This window comes from Xenopus tropicalis, chromosome 2 (assembly GCF_000004195.4).
Source record: "Xenopus tropicalis strain Nigerian chromosome 2, UCB_Xtro_10.0, whole genome shotgun sequence".
NCBI lineage: Eukaryota > Metazoa > Chordata > Amphibia > Anura > Pipidae > Xenopus > Xenopus tropicalis.
Genome location: NC_030678.2, coordinates 173,069,659 through 173,085,022, shown reverse-complemented (window position 1 = coordinate 173,085,022; position 15,364 = coordinate 173,069,659). Strand labels below are relative to the sequence as shown.

The 15,364-nt window shown below is 43.6% G+C and overlaps 1 protein-coding gene across 1 annotated transcript in view; it reads left to right on the top strand.

Moving 5' to 3' along the window:
• Positions 1-925: 925 nt before the first annotated feature.
• The window catches only part of wnt11 (Wnt family member 11), a 55,636-nt gene continuing 41,197 nt past the window's right edge, over positions 926-15,364 (top strand). Inside the window, 1 exon segment of the mRNA NM_001128058.1 lies at positions 926-1,173. The gene's annotated coding sequence lies outside the window, so the exon portion shown is untranslated.

Here is a 15,364-nt window from a genome sequence, read left to right as displayed (position 1 = left end):
CTAATGTTATCATGATAATAATGATAAAATAAAGACCAATTGCAAATTTTACTAGAAAATTTGATTTTTCACAGGGGGCAGCAGATTTTTTTTGGTTGGGGGGAGCCAGGAGTGCGTAGCGCACCACTGAATTTTTTTGTGGCCAAAGAAAACCCACCACCAAAACTGGCAGGGGGGATTCTGGGGGGGGCCATGACCCCCCTGCCCCCCCCCCCCCCCAGTTTCAACTCCTATTATTTTTCACTTGCCACTGCACTACTAAGGGTTAACTTTCCCCATTTAGACTATTAATAAATAGATGGAATTGCTGCTATTATTACTATTACCTCCCATGACAGAATGGGGTTTTACATCCAAATGTAATAAACAGACACAGCCTTGCCCTGCGCAGGAATGTGCCAATGTGCCAATATAATCACCCAGACTGTGCCTGGAGGGCTAGAGAAATGCCTGGGCAGATTCCCATAGAGATGGGTGCTATTGTCCGGGCGTCACTGGGGCAGCTGGAGGGTCTCATTTAAATAGTGGGAGGTTATGACTCTCTATTAAAAAGGCTGACACTCTCTCTCCAAGCCCCCTAGTCACTAGTCACTGCCCGACCCACTTGGTTACACTCCAGCTTGGGGAGACTGCAGTTGCTTGGGGAGATTCCAGTTGCTTGTGTAGATTCCAGGTGCTTTAGACTTATCCCTACTCTAGAGGCTGCAGCGGGGCAAAATCTGGATTGCGCTGAATACATCAAACACTCATTTGCCCTGTTAGGAGCAGTAAATCGGAGGCGCTTTGTTATGCTAATTCAGGCTGACATCACTCCTCACATCAAAGCCCGGGGAGAGCAAATATAAGCAGGTTCTCCAGGCAGAGAGTCAAGGCAGCCTCTAGCAGGCAGTGTCCTCCACTCTCAGATCCTCAGCACCTTCCTCCCAAGCACTCTCACCACTGCCAGAGCCGCCGTCGTGCCTTGCACACTCATCTGATCCCTGCTGTCTCTCCCTCTCTCTGTGTTATGGATCTGTATCTGCCACTTCTGTGCCTGTGGGTAGAAGAGCTTGCACTCCGCCTGCCCTGAGCCTGCTGCCTGCAAACCAGGACCTCTCTCTCTCTTTTTATAAAGGAATTATAAGAACATTGGAACATTTACTAGAGAAGTGACTGAGGGATTCCCACAGCATGGTGAGTTACAAAGTGCAGGGCAAGTGTGCAAGGGGTTTCCACCGGGCGAGTGTGCGATGAATTTGGCACAGGGGTAGCAATCGGCCTTGGGAACATCTTTGTAACGAGCAAAAGGGTCAAGGGTTTTATCCAATCCAGTGATAGGGGACCTTGTGCGGCACCTTAAATGCATTGCACTTCCATAGCCATTCTGTATATACACATAGATTCACATAGATATACATAGATACTGTATACACATAGATACACACAGATATGTATAGATATACATAGATACACATAGATATACACAGATATACACAGATATACACAGATACACACAGATACACATAGATATACATAGATACACATAGATATATACACAGATACACATAGATACACATAGATATACACAGATAAACACACACAGATACACATAGATATACATAGATACACATAGATATACATAGATATACATAGATATACATAGATACACATAGATATACATAGATATACACAGATACACATAGATACACATAGATATACACAGATACACACAGACAGATACACATAGATACACATAGATATACACAGATACACACAGAGATAATGCACAATTGCCTTCTGTCTCCCCTTCAATCTCATTTATATTATTTTACTTTGATTTCTACTTTACTTTTGATTTCTAGTTTATTGCTCTTATTAGACAGAGAAATTGATTCCTTAGGAAAGATTTGGCTCAGTTTTTGCACAAAAAATAGCTTTATTGCCTTTTAACTTCTACTTCTACTGTGTTTCTTTCATTGACTCGAATAGGAATGTAATTAGTAAATCAAATTATAATTCGGATAGAGATTAATTTCCCCGGCCGGCAGGCAAACGTTAGGCACCCGGTGAAAGTTACAGATGCAGCCGGCGCTTTGGGGCTTGGGCTGGGGGGGGAGGCAAATGAAATAAGGAGGGCTAATAAAGGGCATAATAGACCGAGGGACAATAGAAAGGGAACAATACGGGGAATCCCGAAGAGAAAGGCAACAGTGTGGGAAGGAGGCAAAGAGAGAGGCAGCTTGGGAAACAGATCTATAAAGGAATCATTAACCTTCTTTGTATAATCTGAAAATTTAGATAGATAGATAGATAGATAGATAGATAGATAGATAGATAGATAGATAGAGGGATATAGATAGGCCATTTTATAAAATGTATGTATATATATCTTTATTTATAAAGCGCTACTTATATAGTGGGGTTATTAATATTACAGATAAATACACAGTATAACAATAAATACAAATAAATACAAGGTACCATTGCAACAAATTAAGAATCAGAGATACAAGAGAATGCCCCGTATGGAGATCCCTGCCCAGTAGAGCTTACAATCTAAATGGGAGGATAGCGTACAGAGACAAATAGGAGGATATTAGTGCTGCAGGTTATTACCCCCTTATTATAAATGATAAGGATATTAGAAGTCACAGAGGAGTTCCACGGCCATATAAAGGCACAAGGCAAGTCACGGAACTCCAAGGTGACATCCAGTATCCTCTAATTGTAAAACAGGGGGTACATATAGAGTGTAAGCTCTACGGGGCAGGGACCTCCATCCTCTTGTGTCTTTGACTCTTAACTTATTGCAACTGTATTTATCTTGTATTTATTTTTATACTGTGTATTTATCTATTATTATCTTAATAACCCCCTGTTTGTATTAATCTATTCTACTGTACAGCGCTGGGTACATAAGTAGCACTTTATAAATAAACATATACATACATACATACATACACACACACATACATATATACATACATACATACATACATACATACATATATATATATGTTTTATTTGTTATAATGTTTCAGGTCAGGCGATTATAACTGATAATATCACTATTCGCCATTTATACGGATATAATCTACAGGCTATACATGGCTCTTGGGTAAATATATATATATATATATATATATATATAAAAAGCCGACAGCACTAGCACTATAAAGTAACAGATATATAGTTTCTCTGCATATCTGGCCCCCCCTCCCTCTGCCTATTTCCTAGAGACCCCCTAGCAGGTACATGGAAGGGGACAAGGCTCTATCATCCCCGGCACAAAGAGCAGCTCACTGGGGGCAGTCGGCTGTGTATCGGAGGGACGCGGGAGGCCACTTGATAGCAGCTTGAACTGTGACCCAGGTCCTCAACCTTCTGAAACCCCCCCCCTAGTATTAATATAATTGCTTTCATGAGAGCAACTTCTAAGCAGAGTCCTGAGAATAGAGGGGTCATTGTCACACCAAACTGAGCTGCCATCGTCCTGGGGAGGTGGAGGTTAATGGGAGTTGGAACTGATTTATTCTTAATTTTGTCTTCTGCCAGATGAGCTCGGGACCAAGGGTCTTTCCATAATTTGGATCTCCTTAGGTCTCCTTAGGTCTACTAAAAAATGTATAAAACATTAATTAAACCCAATAGGATAGTTTTGCCTCCAATAAGGATTATTTATATCTTAGTTGGGATCAAGTACAGGTACTGTTTTATTATTACAGAGAAAAGGGAATCATTTAACCATTAAATAAACCCAATAGGGCTGTTCTGCCCCAATAAGGGGTAATTATATCTTAGTTGGGATCAAGTACAGGTACTGTTTTATTATTACAGAGAAAAGGGAATCATTTAACCATTAAATAAACCCAATAGGGCTGTTCTGCCCCAATAAGGGGTAATTATATCTTAGTTGGGATCAAGTACAGGTACTGTTTTATTATTACAGAGAAAAGGGAATCATTTAACCATGAAATAAACCCAATAGGGCTGTTCTGCCCCCAATAAGGGGTAATTATATCTTAGTTGGGATCAAGTACAGGTACTGTTTTATTATTACAGAGAAAAGGGAATCATTTAACCATTAAATAAACCCAATAGGGCTGTTCTGCCCCAATAAGGGGTAATTATATCTTAGTTGGGATCAAGTACAGGTACTGTTTTATTATTACAGAGAAAAGGGAATCATTTAACCATTAAATAAACCCAATAGGGCTGTTCTGCCCCCAATAAGGGGTAATTATATCTTAGTTGGGATCAAGTATGATAGAATGTATAATAATTGCCGGATAATGTTATACGTCCTGTTCTTTCAACCCCCTTTAGGCCCCTGGGTCCATAATCTGTAATATTTAGTGCTGGTTTTAGGTTTATTGCACGTTAATGACACAATACGTAATTGAAGCCTAATCGAGCTTCGCCCCGTTGGCGCTGACAGCGTTAAACCCGAGGGCCTTTCCACCGAGGGTCCCTGTTCTAAGATAAAAGTCCTGGAATAGTTCTGCGTTCATTAACCGGCGGCGCTTCGTACAAGTCCTATCACTCAACTGTGATAAATCGGGGGGGGGGGGGGGGGCGGCATTTAGAGATTACATGAACCTTTCAAGGCAATTCTTCTAATGGGTCGCGAATACCAAGCGTAATCCCCTTTCCCTAAAAAATACCCCCCCCGAAAAAAAAAATGGTTAATCTCCCCCCGAGATAGAGCGCAGAATGCAGGCACCTTCCCTACTTGTACAGGCCCAGGGCATGTCGGAGGGATGGGGGCTATTGTTAGTGAATGTGTTGGGCCGGGGGGGGGGGGGGGGTTACAGGTTTTTAAAGGATTATTCTACTCAGATCTTAGTTTTCTCTCTTTTTAAAGGCAAAGATAATCCCAGTTAAAACTATACTGGGAATCCTTTCTGATCCCCCTTCATCCCCGGAGATAAGACCTTGTCTTGTTACTTTGACTCATCAGAGGAGATACAGGGCATATTGTCTCGGGGAGTGATGGGCGTGCGTGTCGGCCATTGTTACATTGTTTTATTTAAGCTTGTAATGGCCAATCACTTTTTCTTTTTATGTTGACATTGGCCCTTGGGGTCCTAAAAAAACAAATCCCTAAGTACAAATAATCACTATCCAGTACATATAAATAATATATATAAATAACAGTGATCACATGATCCTTATGCCAGTCCCAGATACGTTGATGACTTGTTGTTATTTAATTACACAAACAACTGAATACAGATTACCAGAATGCATAGCATTTGCGCTGAATACTTCCCATTCATTTGTGTTTACATCTAGCGGGTGTGTTTATACCCCGGTGTCAAAATATATCATTAAAAAAGAAAAATGTCACCAAAATTCCTTTACAGCCTATAAGGATTGATGGTAGAGTTTGATTTTTGTGTTTGGGAAGGCTATTAAACACTCATACTTTTAATGTATAATACCCCAGAACCCACAGCAGGATAAATACAGTGCCAATTCCATGTATAATACCCCAGAATCCACAGCAGGATAAATACAGTGCCAATTCCATGTATAATACCCCAGAACCCACAGCGGGATAAATACAGTGCCAATTCCATGTATAATACCCCAGAACCCACAGCAGGATAAATACAGTGCCAATTCCATGTATAATACCCCAGAATCCACAGCAGGATAAATACAGTGCCAATTCCATGTATAATACCCCAGAACCCACAGCAGGATAAATACAGTGCCAATTCCATGTATAATACCCCAGAATCCACAGCAGGATAAATACAGTGCCAATTCCATGTATAATACCCCAGAATCCACAGCAGATAAATACAGTGCCAATTCCATGTATAATACCCCAGAACCCACAGCGGGATAAATACAGTGCCAATTCCATGTATAATACCCCAGAACCCACAGCAGGATAAATACAGTGCCAATTCCATGTATAATACCCCAGAACCCACAGCGGGATAAATACAGTGCCAATTCCATGTATAATACCCCAGAACCCACAGCAGGATAAATACAGTGCCAATTCCATGTATAATACCCCAGAACCCACAGCAGGATAAATACAGTGCCAATTCCATGTATAATACCCCAGAATCCACAGCAGATAAATACAGTGCCAATTCCATGTATAATACCTCAGAACCCACAGCGGGATAAATACAGTGCCAATTCCATGTATAATACCCCAGAACCCACAGCGGGATAAATACAATGCCAATTCCATGTATAATACCCCAGAATCCACAGCAGGATAAATACAGTGCCAATTCCATGTATAATACCCCAGAACCCACAGCGGGATAAATACAGTGCCAATTCCATGTATAATACCCCAGAACCCACAGCAGGATAAATACAGTGCCAATTCCATGTATAATACCCCAGAACCCACAGCGGGATAAATACAGTGCCAATTCCATGTATAATACCCCAGAACCCACAGCAGGATAAATACAGTGCCAATTCCATGTATAATACCCCAGAACCCACAGCAGGATAAATACAGGGCCAATTCCATGTATAATACCCCAGAACCCACAGCAGGATAAATACAGTGCCAATTCCATGTATAATACCCCAGAACCCACAGCAGGATAAATACAGTGCCAATTCCATGTATAATACCCCAGAACCCACAGCGGGATACATACAGTGCCAATTCCATGTATAATACCCCAGAACCCACAGCAGGATAAATACAGTGTCAATTCCATGTATAATACCCCAGAACCCACAGCAGGATAAATACAGGGCCAATTCCATGTATAATACCCCAGAACCCACAGCAGATAAATACAGTGCCAATTCCATGTATAATACCCCAGAACCCACAGCAGGATAAATACAGTGCCAATTCCATGTATAATACCCCAGAACCCACAGCAGGATAAATACAGTGCCAATTCCATGTATAATACCCCAGAACCCACAGCAGGATAAATACAGTGCCAATTCCATGTATAATACCCCAGAACCCACAGCAGGATAAATACAGGGCCAATTCCATGTATAATACCCCAGAACCCACAGCAGGATAAATACAGTGCCAATTCCATGTATAATACCCCAGAACCCACAGCAGGATAAATACAGTGCCAATTCCATGTATAATACCCCAGAACCCACAGCAGATAAATACAGTGCCAATTCCATGTATAATACCCCAGAACCCACAGCAGATAAATACAGTGCCAATTCCATGTATAATACCCCAGAACCCACAGCAGGATAAATACAGTGCCAATTCCATGTATAATACCCCAGAACCCACAGCAGATAAATACAGTGCCAATTCCATGTATAATACCCCAGAACCCACAGCAGGATAAATACAGTGCCAATTCCATGTATAATACCCCAGAACCCACAGCGGGATACATACAGTGCCAATTCCATGTATAATACCCCAGAACCCACAGCAGGATAAATACAGTGTCAATTCCATGTATAATACCCCAGAACCCACAGCAGGATAAATACAGGGCCAATTCCATGTATAATACCCCAGAACCCACAGCAGATAAATACAGTGCCAATTCCATGTATAATACCCCAGAACCCACAGCAGATAAATACAGTGCCAATTCCATGTATAATACCCCAGAACCCACAGCAGGATAAATACAGTGCCAATTCCATGTATAATACCCCAGAACCCACAGCAGGATAAATACAGTGCCAATTCCATGTATAATACCCCAGAACCCACAGCAGATAAATACAGTGCCAATTCCGTGTATAATACCCCAGAACCCACAGCAGATAAATACAGTGCCAATTCCATGTATAATACCCCAGAACCCACAGCAGATAAATACAGTGCCAATTCCATGTATAATACCCCAGAACCCACAGCAGGATAAATACAGTGCCAATTCCATGTATAATACCCCAGAACCCACAGCAGGATAAATACAGTGCCAATTCCATGTATAATACCCCAGAACCCACAGCAGGATAAATACAGTGCCAATTCCATGTATAATACCCCAGAACCCACAGCGGGATAAATACAGTGCCAATTCCATGTATAATACCCCAGAACCCACAGCAGGATAAATACAGTGCCAATTCCATGTATAATACCCCAGAACCCACAGCAGGATAAATACAGTGCCAATTCCATGTATAATACCCCAGAACCCACAGCAGGATAAATACAGTGCCAATTCCATGTATAATACCCCAGAACCCACAGCGGGATAAATACAGTGCCAATTCCATGTATAATACCCCAGAACCCACAGCAGGATAATTACAGTGCCAATTCCATGTATAATACCCCAGAACCCACAGCAGGATAAATACAGTGCCAATTCCATGTATAATACCCCAGAACCCACAGCAGGATAAATACAGTGCCAATTCCATGTATAATACCCCAGAACCCACAGCAGATAAATACAGTGCCAATTCCATGTATAATACCCCAGAACCCACAGCAGGATAAATACAGTGCCAGTTCCATGTATAATACCCCAGAACCCACAGCAGGATAAATACAGTGCCAATTCCATGTATAATACCCCAGAACCCACAGCAGATAAATACAGTGCCAATTCCATGTATAATACCCCAGAACCCACAGCAGATAAATACAGTGCCAATTCCATGTATAATTCCCCAGAACCCACAGCAGGATAAATACAGTGCCAGTTCCATGTATAATACCCCAGAACCCACAGCGGGATAAATACAGTGCCAATTCCATGTATAATACCCCAGAACTCACAGCGGGATAAATACAGTGCCAATTCCATGTATAATACCCCAGAACTCACAGCGGGATAAATACAGTGCCAATTCCATGTATAATACCCCAGAACTCACAGCGGGATAAATACAGTGCCAATTCCATGTATAATACCCCAGAACTCACAGCGGGATAAATACAGTGCCAATTCCATGTATAATTCCCCAGAACCCACAGCAGGATAAATACAGTGCCAGTTCCATGTATAATACCCCAGAACCCACAGCGGGATAAATACAGTGCCAATTCCATGTATAATACCCCAGACCCACAGCAGGATAAATTACAGTGCCAATTCCCATGTATAATACCCCAGAACCACAGCGGGATAAATACAGTGCCAATTCCATGTATAATACCCCAGAACCCACAGCAGGATAAATACAGTGCCAATTCCATGTATAATACCCCAGAACCCACAGCAGGATAAAATACAGGGCCAATTCCATGTATAATACCCCAGAACCCACAGCAGGATAAATACAGTGCCAATTCCATGTATAATACCCCAGAACCCACAGCAGGATAAATACAGTGCCAATTCCATGTATAATACCCCAGAACCCACAGCGGGATACATACAGTGCCAATTCCATGTATTAATACCCCAGAACCCACAGCAGGATAATACAGTGTCAATTCCATGTATAAATACCCCAGAACCCACAGCAGGATAAATACATTGCCAATTCCATGTATAATACCCCAGAACCCACAGCAGATAAATACAGTGCCAATTCCATGTATAATACCCCAGAAACCCACAGCAGGATAAATACAGTGCCAATTCCATGTATAATACCCCAGAACCCACAGCAGGATAAATACAGTGCCAATTCCATGTATAATACCCCAGAACCCACAGCAGGATAAATACAGGGCCAATTCCATGTATAATACCCCAGAACCCACAGCAGGATAAATACAGTGCCAATTCCATGTATAATACCCAGAACCCACAGCAGATAAATACAGTGCCAATTCCATGTATAATACCCCAGAACCCACAGCAGATAAATACAGTGCCAATTCCATGTATAATACCCAGAAACCCACAGCAGATAAATACAGTGCCAATTCCATGTATAATACCCCAGAACCCACAGCAGGATAAATACAGTGCCAATTCCATGTATAATACCCCAGAACCCACAGCGGGATACATACAGTGCCAATTCCATGTATAATACCCCAGAACCCACAGCAGGATAAATACAGTGCCAATTCCCATGTATAATACCCCAGAACCCACAGCAGGATAAATACAGGCCAATTCCATGTATAATACCCCAGAACCCACAGCAGATAAATACAGTGCCATTCCATGTATAATACCCCAGAACCCACAGCAGGATAAATACAGGTGCCAATTCCATGTATAATACCCAGAACCCACAGCAGGATAATACAGTGCCAATTCCATGTATAATACCCAGAACCCACAGCAGGATAATACAGTGCCAATTCCATGTATAATACCCCAAACCCACAGCAGATAAATACAGTGCCAATTCCGTGTATAATACCCCAGAACCCACAGCAGATAAATACAGTGCCAATTCCATGTATAATACCCCAGAACCCACAGCAGATAAATACAGTGCCAATTCCATGTATAATACCCCAGAACCCACAGCAGGATAAAATACCAGTGCCAATTCCATGTATAATACCCAGAACCCACAGCAGGATAAATACAGTGCCAATTCCATGTATAATACCCCAGAACCCACAGCAGGATAAATACAGTGCCAATTCCATGTATAATACCCCAGAACCCACAGCGGGATAAATACAGTGCCAATTCCATGTATAATACCCCAAACCCACAGCAGGATAAATACAGTGCCAATTCCATGTATAATACCCCAGAACCCACAGCAGGATAAATACAGTGCCAATTCCATGTATAATACCCCAGAACCCACAGCAGGATAAATACAGTGCCAATTCCATGTATAATACCCCAGAACCCACAGCGGGATAAATACAGTGCCAATTCCATGTATAATACCCCAGAACCCACAGCAGGATAATTACAGTGCCAATTCCATGTATAATACCCCAGAACCCACAGCAGGATAAATACAGTGCCAATTCCATGTATAATACCCCGAACCCACAGCAGGATAAATACAGTGCCAATTCCATGTATAATACCCCAGAACCCACAGCAGATAATACAGTGCCAATTCCATGTATAATACCCCAGAACCCACAGCAGGATAAATACAGTGCCAGTTCCATGTATAATACCCAGAACCCACAGCAGGATAAATACAGTGCCAATTCCATGTATAATACCCCAGAACCCACAGCAGATAAATACAGTGCCAATTCCATGTATAATACCCAGAACCCACAGCAGATAAATACAGTGCCAATTCCATGTATAATCCCCAGAACCCCACAGCAGGATAAATACAGTGCCAGTTCCATGTATAATACCCCAGAACCCACAGCGGGATAAATACAGTGCCAATTCCATGTATAATACCCCAGAACTCACAGCGGGATAAATACAGTGCCAATTCCATGTATAATACCCCAGAACTCACAGCGGGATAAATACAGTGCCAATTCCATGTATAATACCCCAGAACCCACAGCAGGATAAATACAGTGCCAGTTCCATGTATAATACCCCAGAACCCACAGCGGGATAAATACAGTGCCAATTCCATGTATAATACCCTATATAGGGCCCGGTGCTGCGTTATACAAATCAGGCCTCTCTGAGACAATGGGTTCCGCGCTGCTCAGGAACATGTGGGATCATTTTAGCATTACAAGAAAAAAAAGAATTTTATTTTGAACATATTTTTGTTAGACAGCGGCAGATAAGCACATGGATCCAATGAGGGAAATATGTATATGGAAGAAATTAGTATAGAGGCAACTGACGGCTTGGAAATGGCTTTAGTGTTAGTCACAGACCCTTTAACCCTTGGAGACCTGCAATTTATTGCTGACCCCCCCCCCCTCCCAGTGGAACAGCTTCCTATGGGGGAAACAATCATTCTAGTTAGGACCCCTACTGGAGGAGGGGGAATGGTATCTGCAACCTGCAGTGGGAGAAACTGGGGGGGGGGGTCAGATAAATGCTTCAGCAGCTCCTAGGTGTCGTCATATGGGAAACAGCTTGTGTCACCCCAGTAACTCCCAAGGCTGTTTTTCAATTTAAAGGAGAACTAAACCCACTCAGCCAACACCAGACCCCCTACAAAGGACCAGATCGGTGTCCATCTTGCCCCCATACTGCACTGTCTAAGGGAAACACTATGGCACCTCCTACCCATATGTATAAATACAAATATACAGAGAAGGAATGTTCTGGGCACACAATAAGCTGTACCCCCCATACTGTACTGTCTAAGGGAAACACTATGGCACCTCCTACCCATATGTATAAATACAAATATACAGAGAAGGAATGTTCTGGGCACACAATAAGCTGTACCCCCATACTGTACTGTCTAAGGGAAACACTATGGCACCTCCTACCCATATGTATAAATACAAATATACAGAGAAGGAATGTTCTGGGCACACAATAAGCTGTACCCCTATACTGTACTGTCTAAGGGAAACACTATGGCACCTCCTACCCATATGTATAAATACAAATATACAGAGAAGGAATGTTCTGGGCACACAATAAGCTGTACCCCTATACTGTACTGTCTAAGGGAAACACTATGGCACCTCCTACCCATATGTATAAATACAAATATACAGAGAAGGAATGTTCTGGGCACACAATAAGCTGTACCCCCATACTGTACTGTCTAAGGGAAACACTATGGCACCCCCTACCCATATGTATAAATACAAATATACAGAGAAGGAATGTTCTGGGCACACAATAAGCTGTACCCCCATACTGTACTGTCTAAGGGAAACACTATGGCACCCCCTACCCATATGTATAAATACAAATATACAGAGAAGGAATGTTCTGGGCACACAATAAGCTGTACCCCCATACTGTACTGTCTAAGGGAAACACTATGGCACCTCCTACCCATATGTATAAATACAAATATACAGAGAAGGAATGCTCTGGGCACACAATAAGCTGTACCCCCATACTGTACTGTCTAAGGGAAACACTATGGCACCCCCTACCCATATGTATAAATACAAATATACAGAGAAGGAATGTTCTGGGCACACAATAAGCTGTACCCCCATACTGTACTGTCTAAGGGAAACACTATTGCACCTCCTACCCATATGTATAAATACAAATATACAGAGAAGGAATGCTCTGGGCACACAATAAGCTTGCTGCTCTCTGGGCTCTATATTAGGAGCATCATTAGGAGTAAATAAAGGGCAGATAAGGGCAGCATTGCGTGGGGGAGACTCTGCTTTAAAATTAACACCTGCACATAAAAGGCTCCAAATGGGACGCATCATGTGACCCCCAGATGGGATCAGGACATAATGAGGAGCAATTAGCCCGGCTATCAAAGGCTCTGACATGGCCAGTGAGTAGGAGCCACTGAAGGACAGGGACTGTGGGAGGAGAGAGAAAACAGTTCAGGCTCTTTATGTGCTTGTAATGAACTGCTATTGCCCCAGGCACAACTCCCTGCAACTCCCTGCTGAGCCACAGGGTGTGTAAAAGATTATGGGCCCTGGGGAAGCAAAGACTCTCAGCCCTATAGATCCATTCCTTTTGTGTGAAGTGTGTATAGTAAGGCAAAGTGGTGTCAGGGGAAGGGGCTGTAACTGGGGGACAGTATGTATAGTAAGGCAAGATGGTGTCAGGGGAAGGGGCTGTAACTGGGGGACAGTGTGTATAGTAAGGCAAGATAGTGTCAGGGGAAGGGGCTGTAACTGTGGGATAGTGTGTATAGTAAGGCAAGATGGTGTCAGGGGAAGGGGCTGTAACTGGGGGATAGTGTGTATAGTAAGGCAAGATGGTGTCAGGGGAAGGGGCTGTAACTGGGGGATAGTGTGTATAGTAAGGCAAGATGGTGTCAGGGGAAGGGGCTGTAACTGTGGGATAGTGTGTATAGTAAGGCAAGATGGCGTCAGGGGAAGGGGCTGTAACTGGGGACAGTGGTAGGCAGTGTGGGGGTTGGATAGTAAAGGCAAGATGGTGTCAGGGGAAGGGGCTGTAACTGTGGGATAGTGTGTATAGTAAGGCAAGATGGTGTCAGGGGAAGGGGCTGTAACTGGGGGATAGTGTGTATAGTAAGGCAAGATGGTGTCAGGGGAAGGGGCTGTAACTGGGGGATAGTGTGTATAGTAAGGCCAAGATGGTGTCAGGGAAGGGGTGTAATGGGGAGTGTGTAAGTAAGGCAAGTGTCAGGGAGGGGCTGACGGGACAGTGTGTATAGTAAGGCAAAGTGGTGTCAGGGGAAGGGGCTGTAACTGGGGGACAGTGTGTATAGTAAGGCAAGATGGTGTCAGGGGAAGGGGCTGTAACTGGGGGATAGTGTGTATAGTAAGGCAAGATGGTGTCAGGGGAAGGGGCTGTAACTGGGGGATAGTGTGTATAGTAAGGCAAGATGGTGTCAGGGGAAGGGGCTGTAACTGGGGGATAGTGTGTATAGTAAGGCAAGATGGTGTCAGGGGAAGGGGCAGTAACTGGGGGACAGTGTGTATAGTAAGGCAAGATGGGGTCAGGGGAAGGGGCTGTAACTGTGGGATAGTGTGTATAGTAAGGCAAGATGGTGTCAGGGGAAGGGGCTGTAACTGGGGGAATAGTGTGTATAGTAAGGCAAGATGGTGTCAGGGGAAGGGGCTGTAACTGGGGGATAGTGTGTATAGTAAGGCAAGATGGTGTCAGGGGAAGGGGCTGTAACTGGGGGACTAGTGTGTATAGTAAGGCAAGATGGTGTCAGGGGAAGGGGGCTGTAACTGGGGGACAGTGTGTATAGTAAGGCAAGATGGTGTCAGGGAAAGGGGCTGTAACTGGGGACAGTGTGTATAGTAAGGCAGATGGTGTCAGGGGAAGGGGCTGTAACTGGGGGACAGTGTGTATAGTAAGGCAAGATGGTGTCAGGGAAAGGGGCTGTAACTGGGGGACAGTGTGTATAGTAAGCAATGGTCAGGGAAGGGGCTTAACTGGGGAGTGTGTAAGGCAATGGTTCAGGGAAAGGGGCTGTAACTGGGGGACAGTGTGTATAGTAAGGCAAGATGGTGTCAGGGGAAGGGCTGTAACTGGGGATAGTGTGTATAGTAAGGCTGGGGGATAGTGTGTATAGTAAGGCAAGATGGGTGTCAGGGGAAGGGCCTGTAACTGGGGGATAGTGTGTATAGTAAGGCAAGATGGTGGTCAGGGGAAGGGGCTGTAACTGGGGATAGTGTGTATAGTAAGGCAGATGGTGTCAGGGAAGGGGCTGTAACTGGGGATAGTGTGGTATAGTAAGGCAAGATGGTGTCAGGGAAGGGGCTGTAACTGGGGATAGTGTGTATAGTAAGGCGAAGATGGTGTCAGGGGAAGGGGCTGTAACTGGGGAAGTGTGTATAGTAAGGCAAGATGGTGTCAGGGAGGGCGTACTGGGGAAGTGGTATAGAAGCAAGATGGTGTCAGGGGAAGGGGCTGTAACTGGGGGATAGTGTGTATAGTAAGGCAAGATGGTGTCAGGGGAAGGGGCTGTAACTGGGGGACAGTGTGTATAG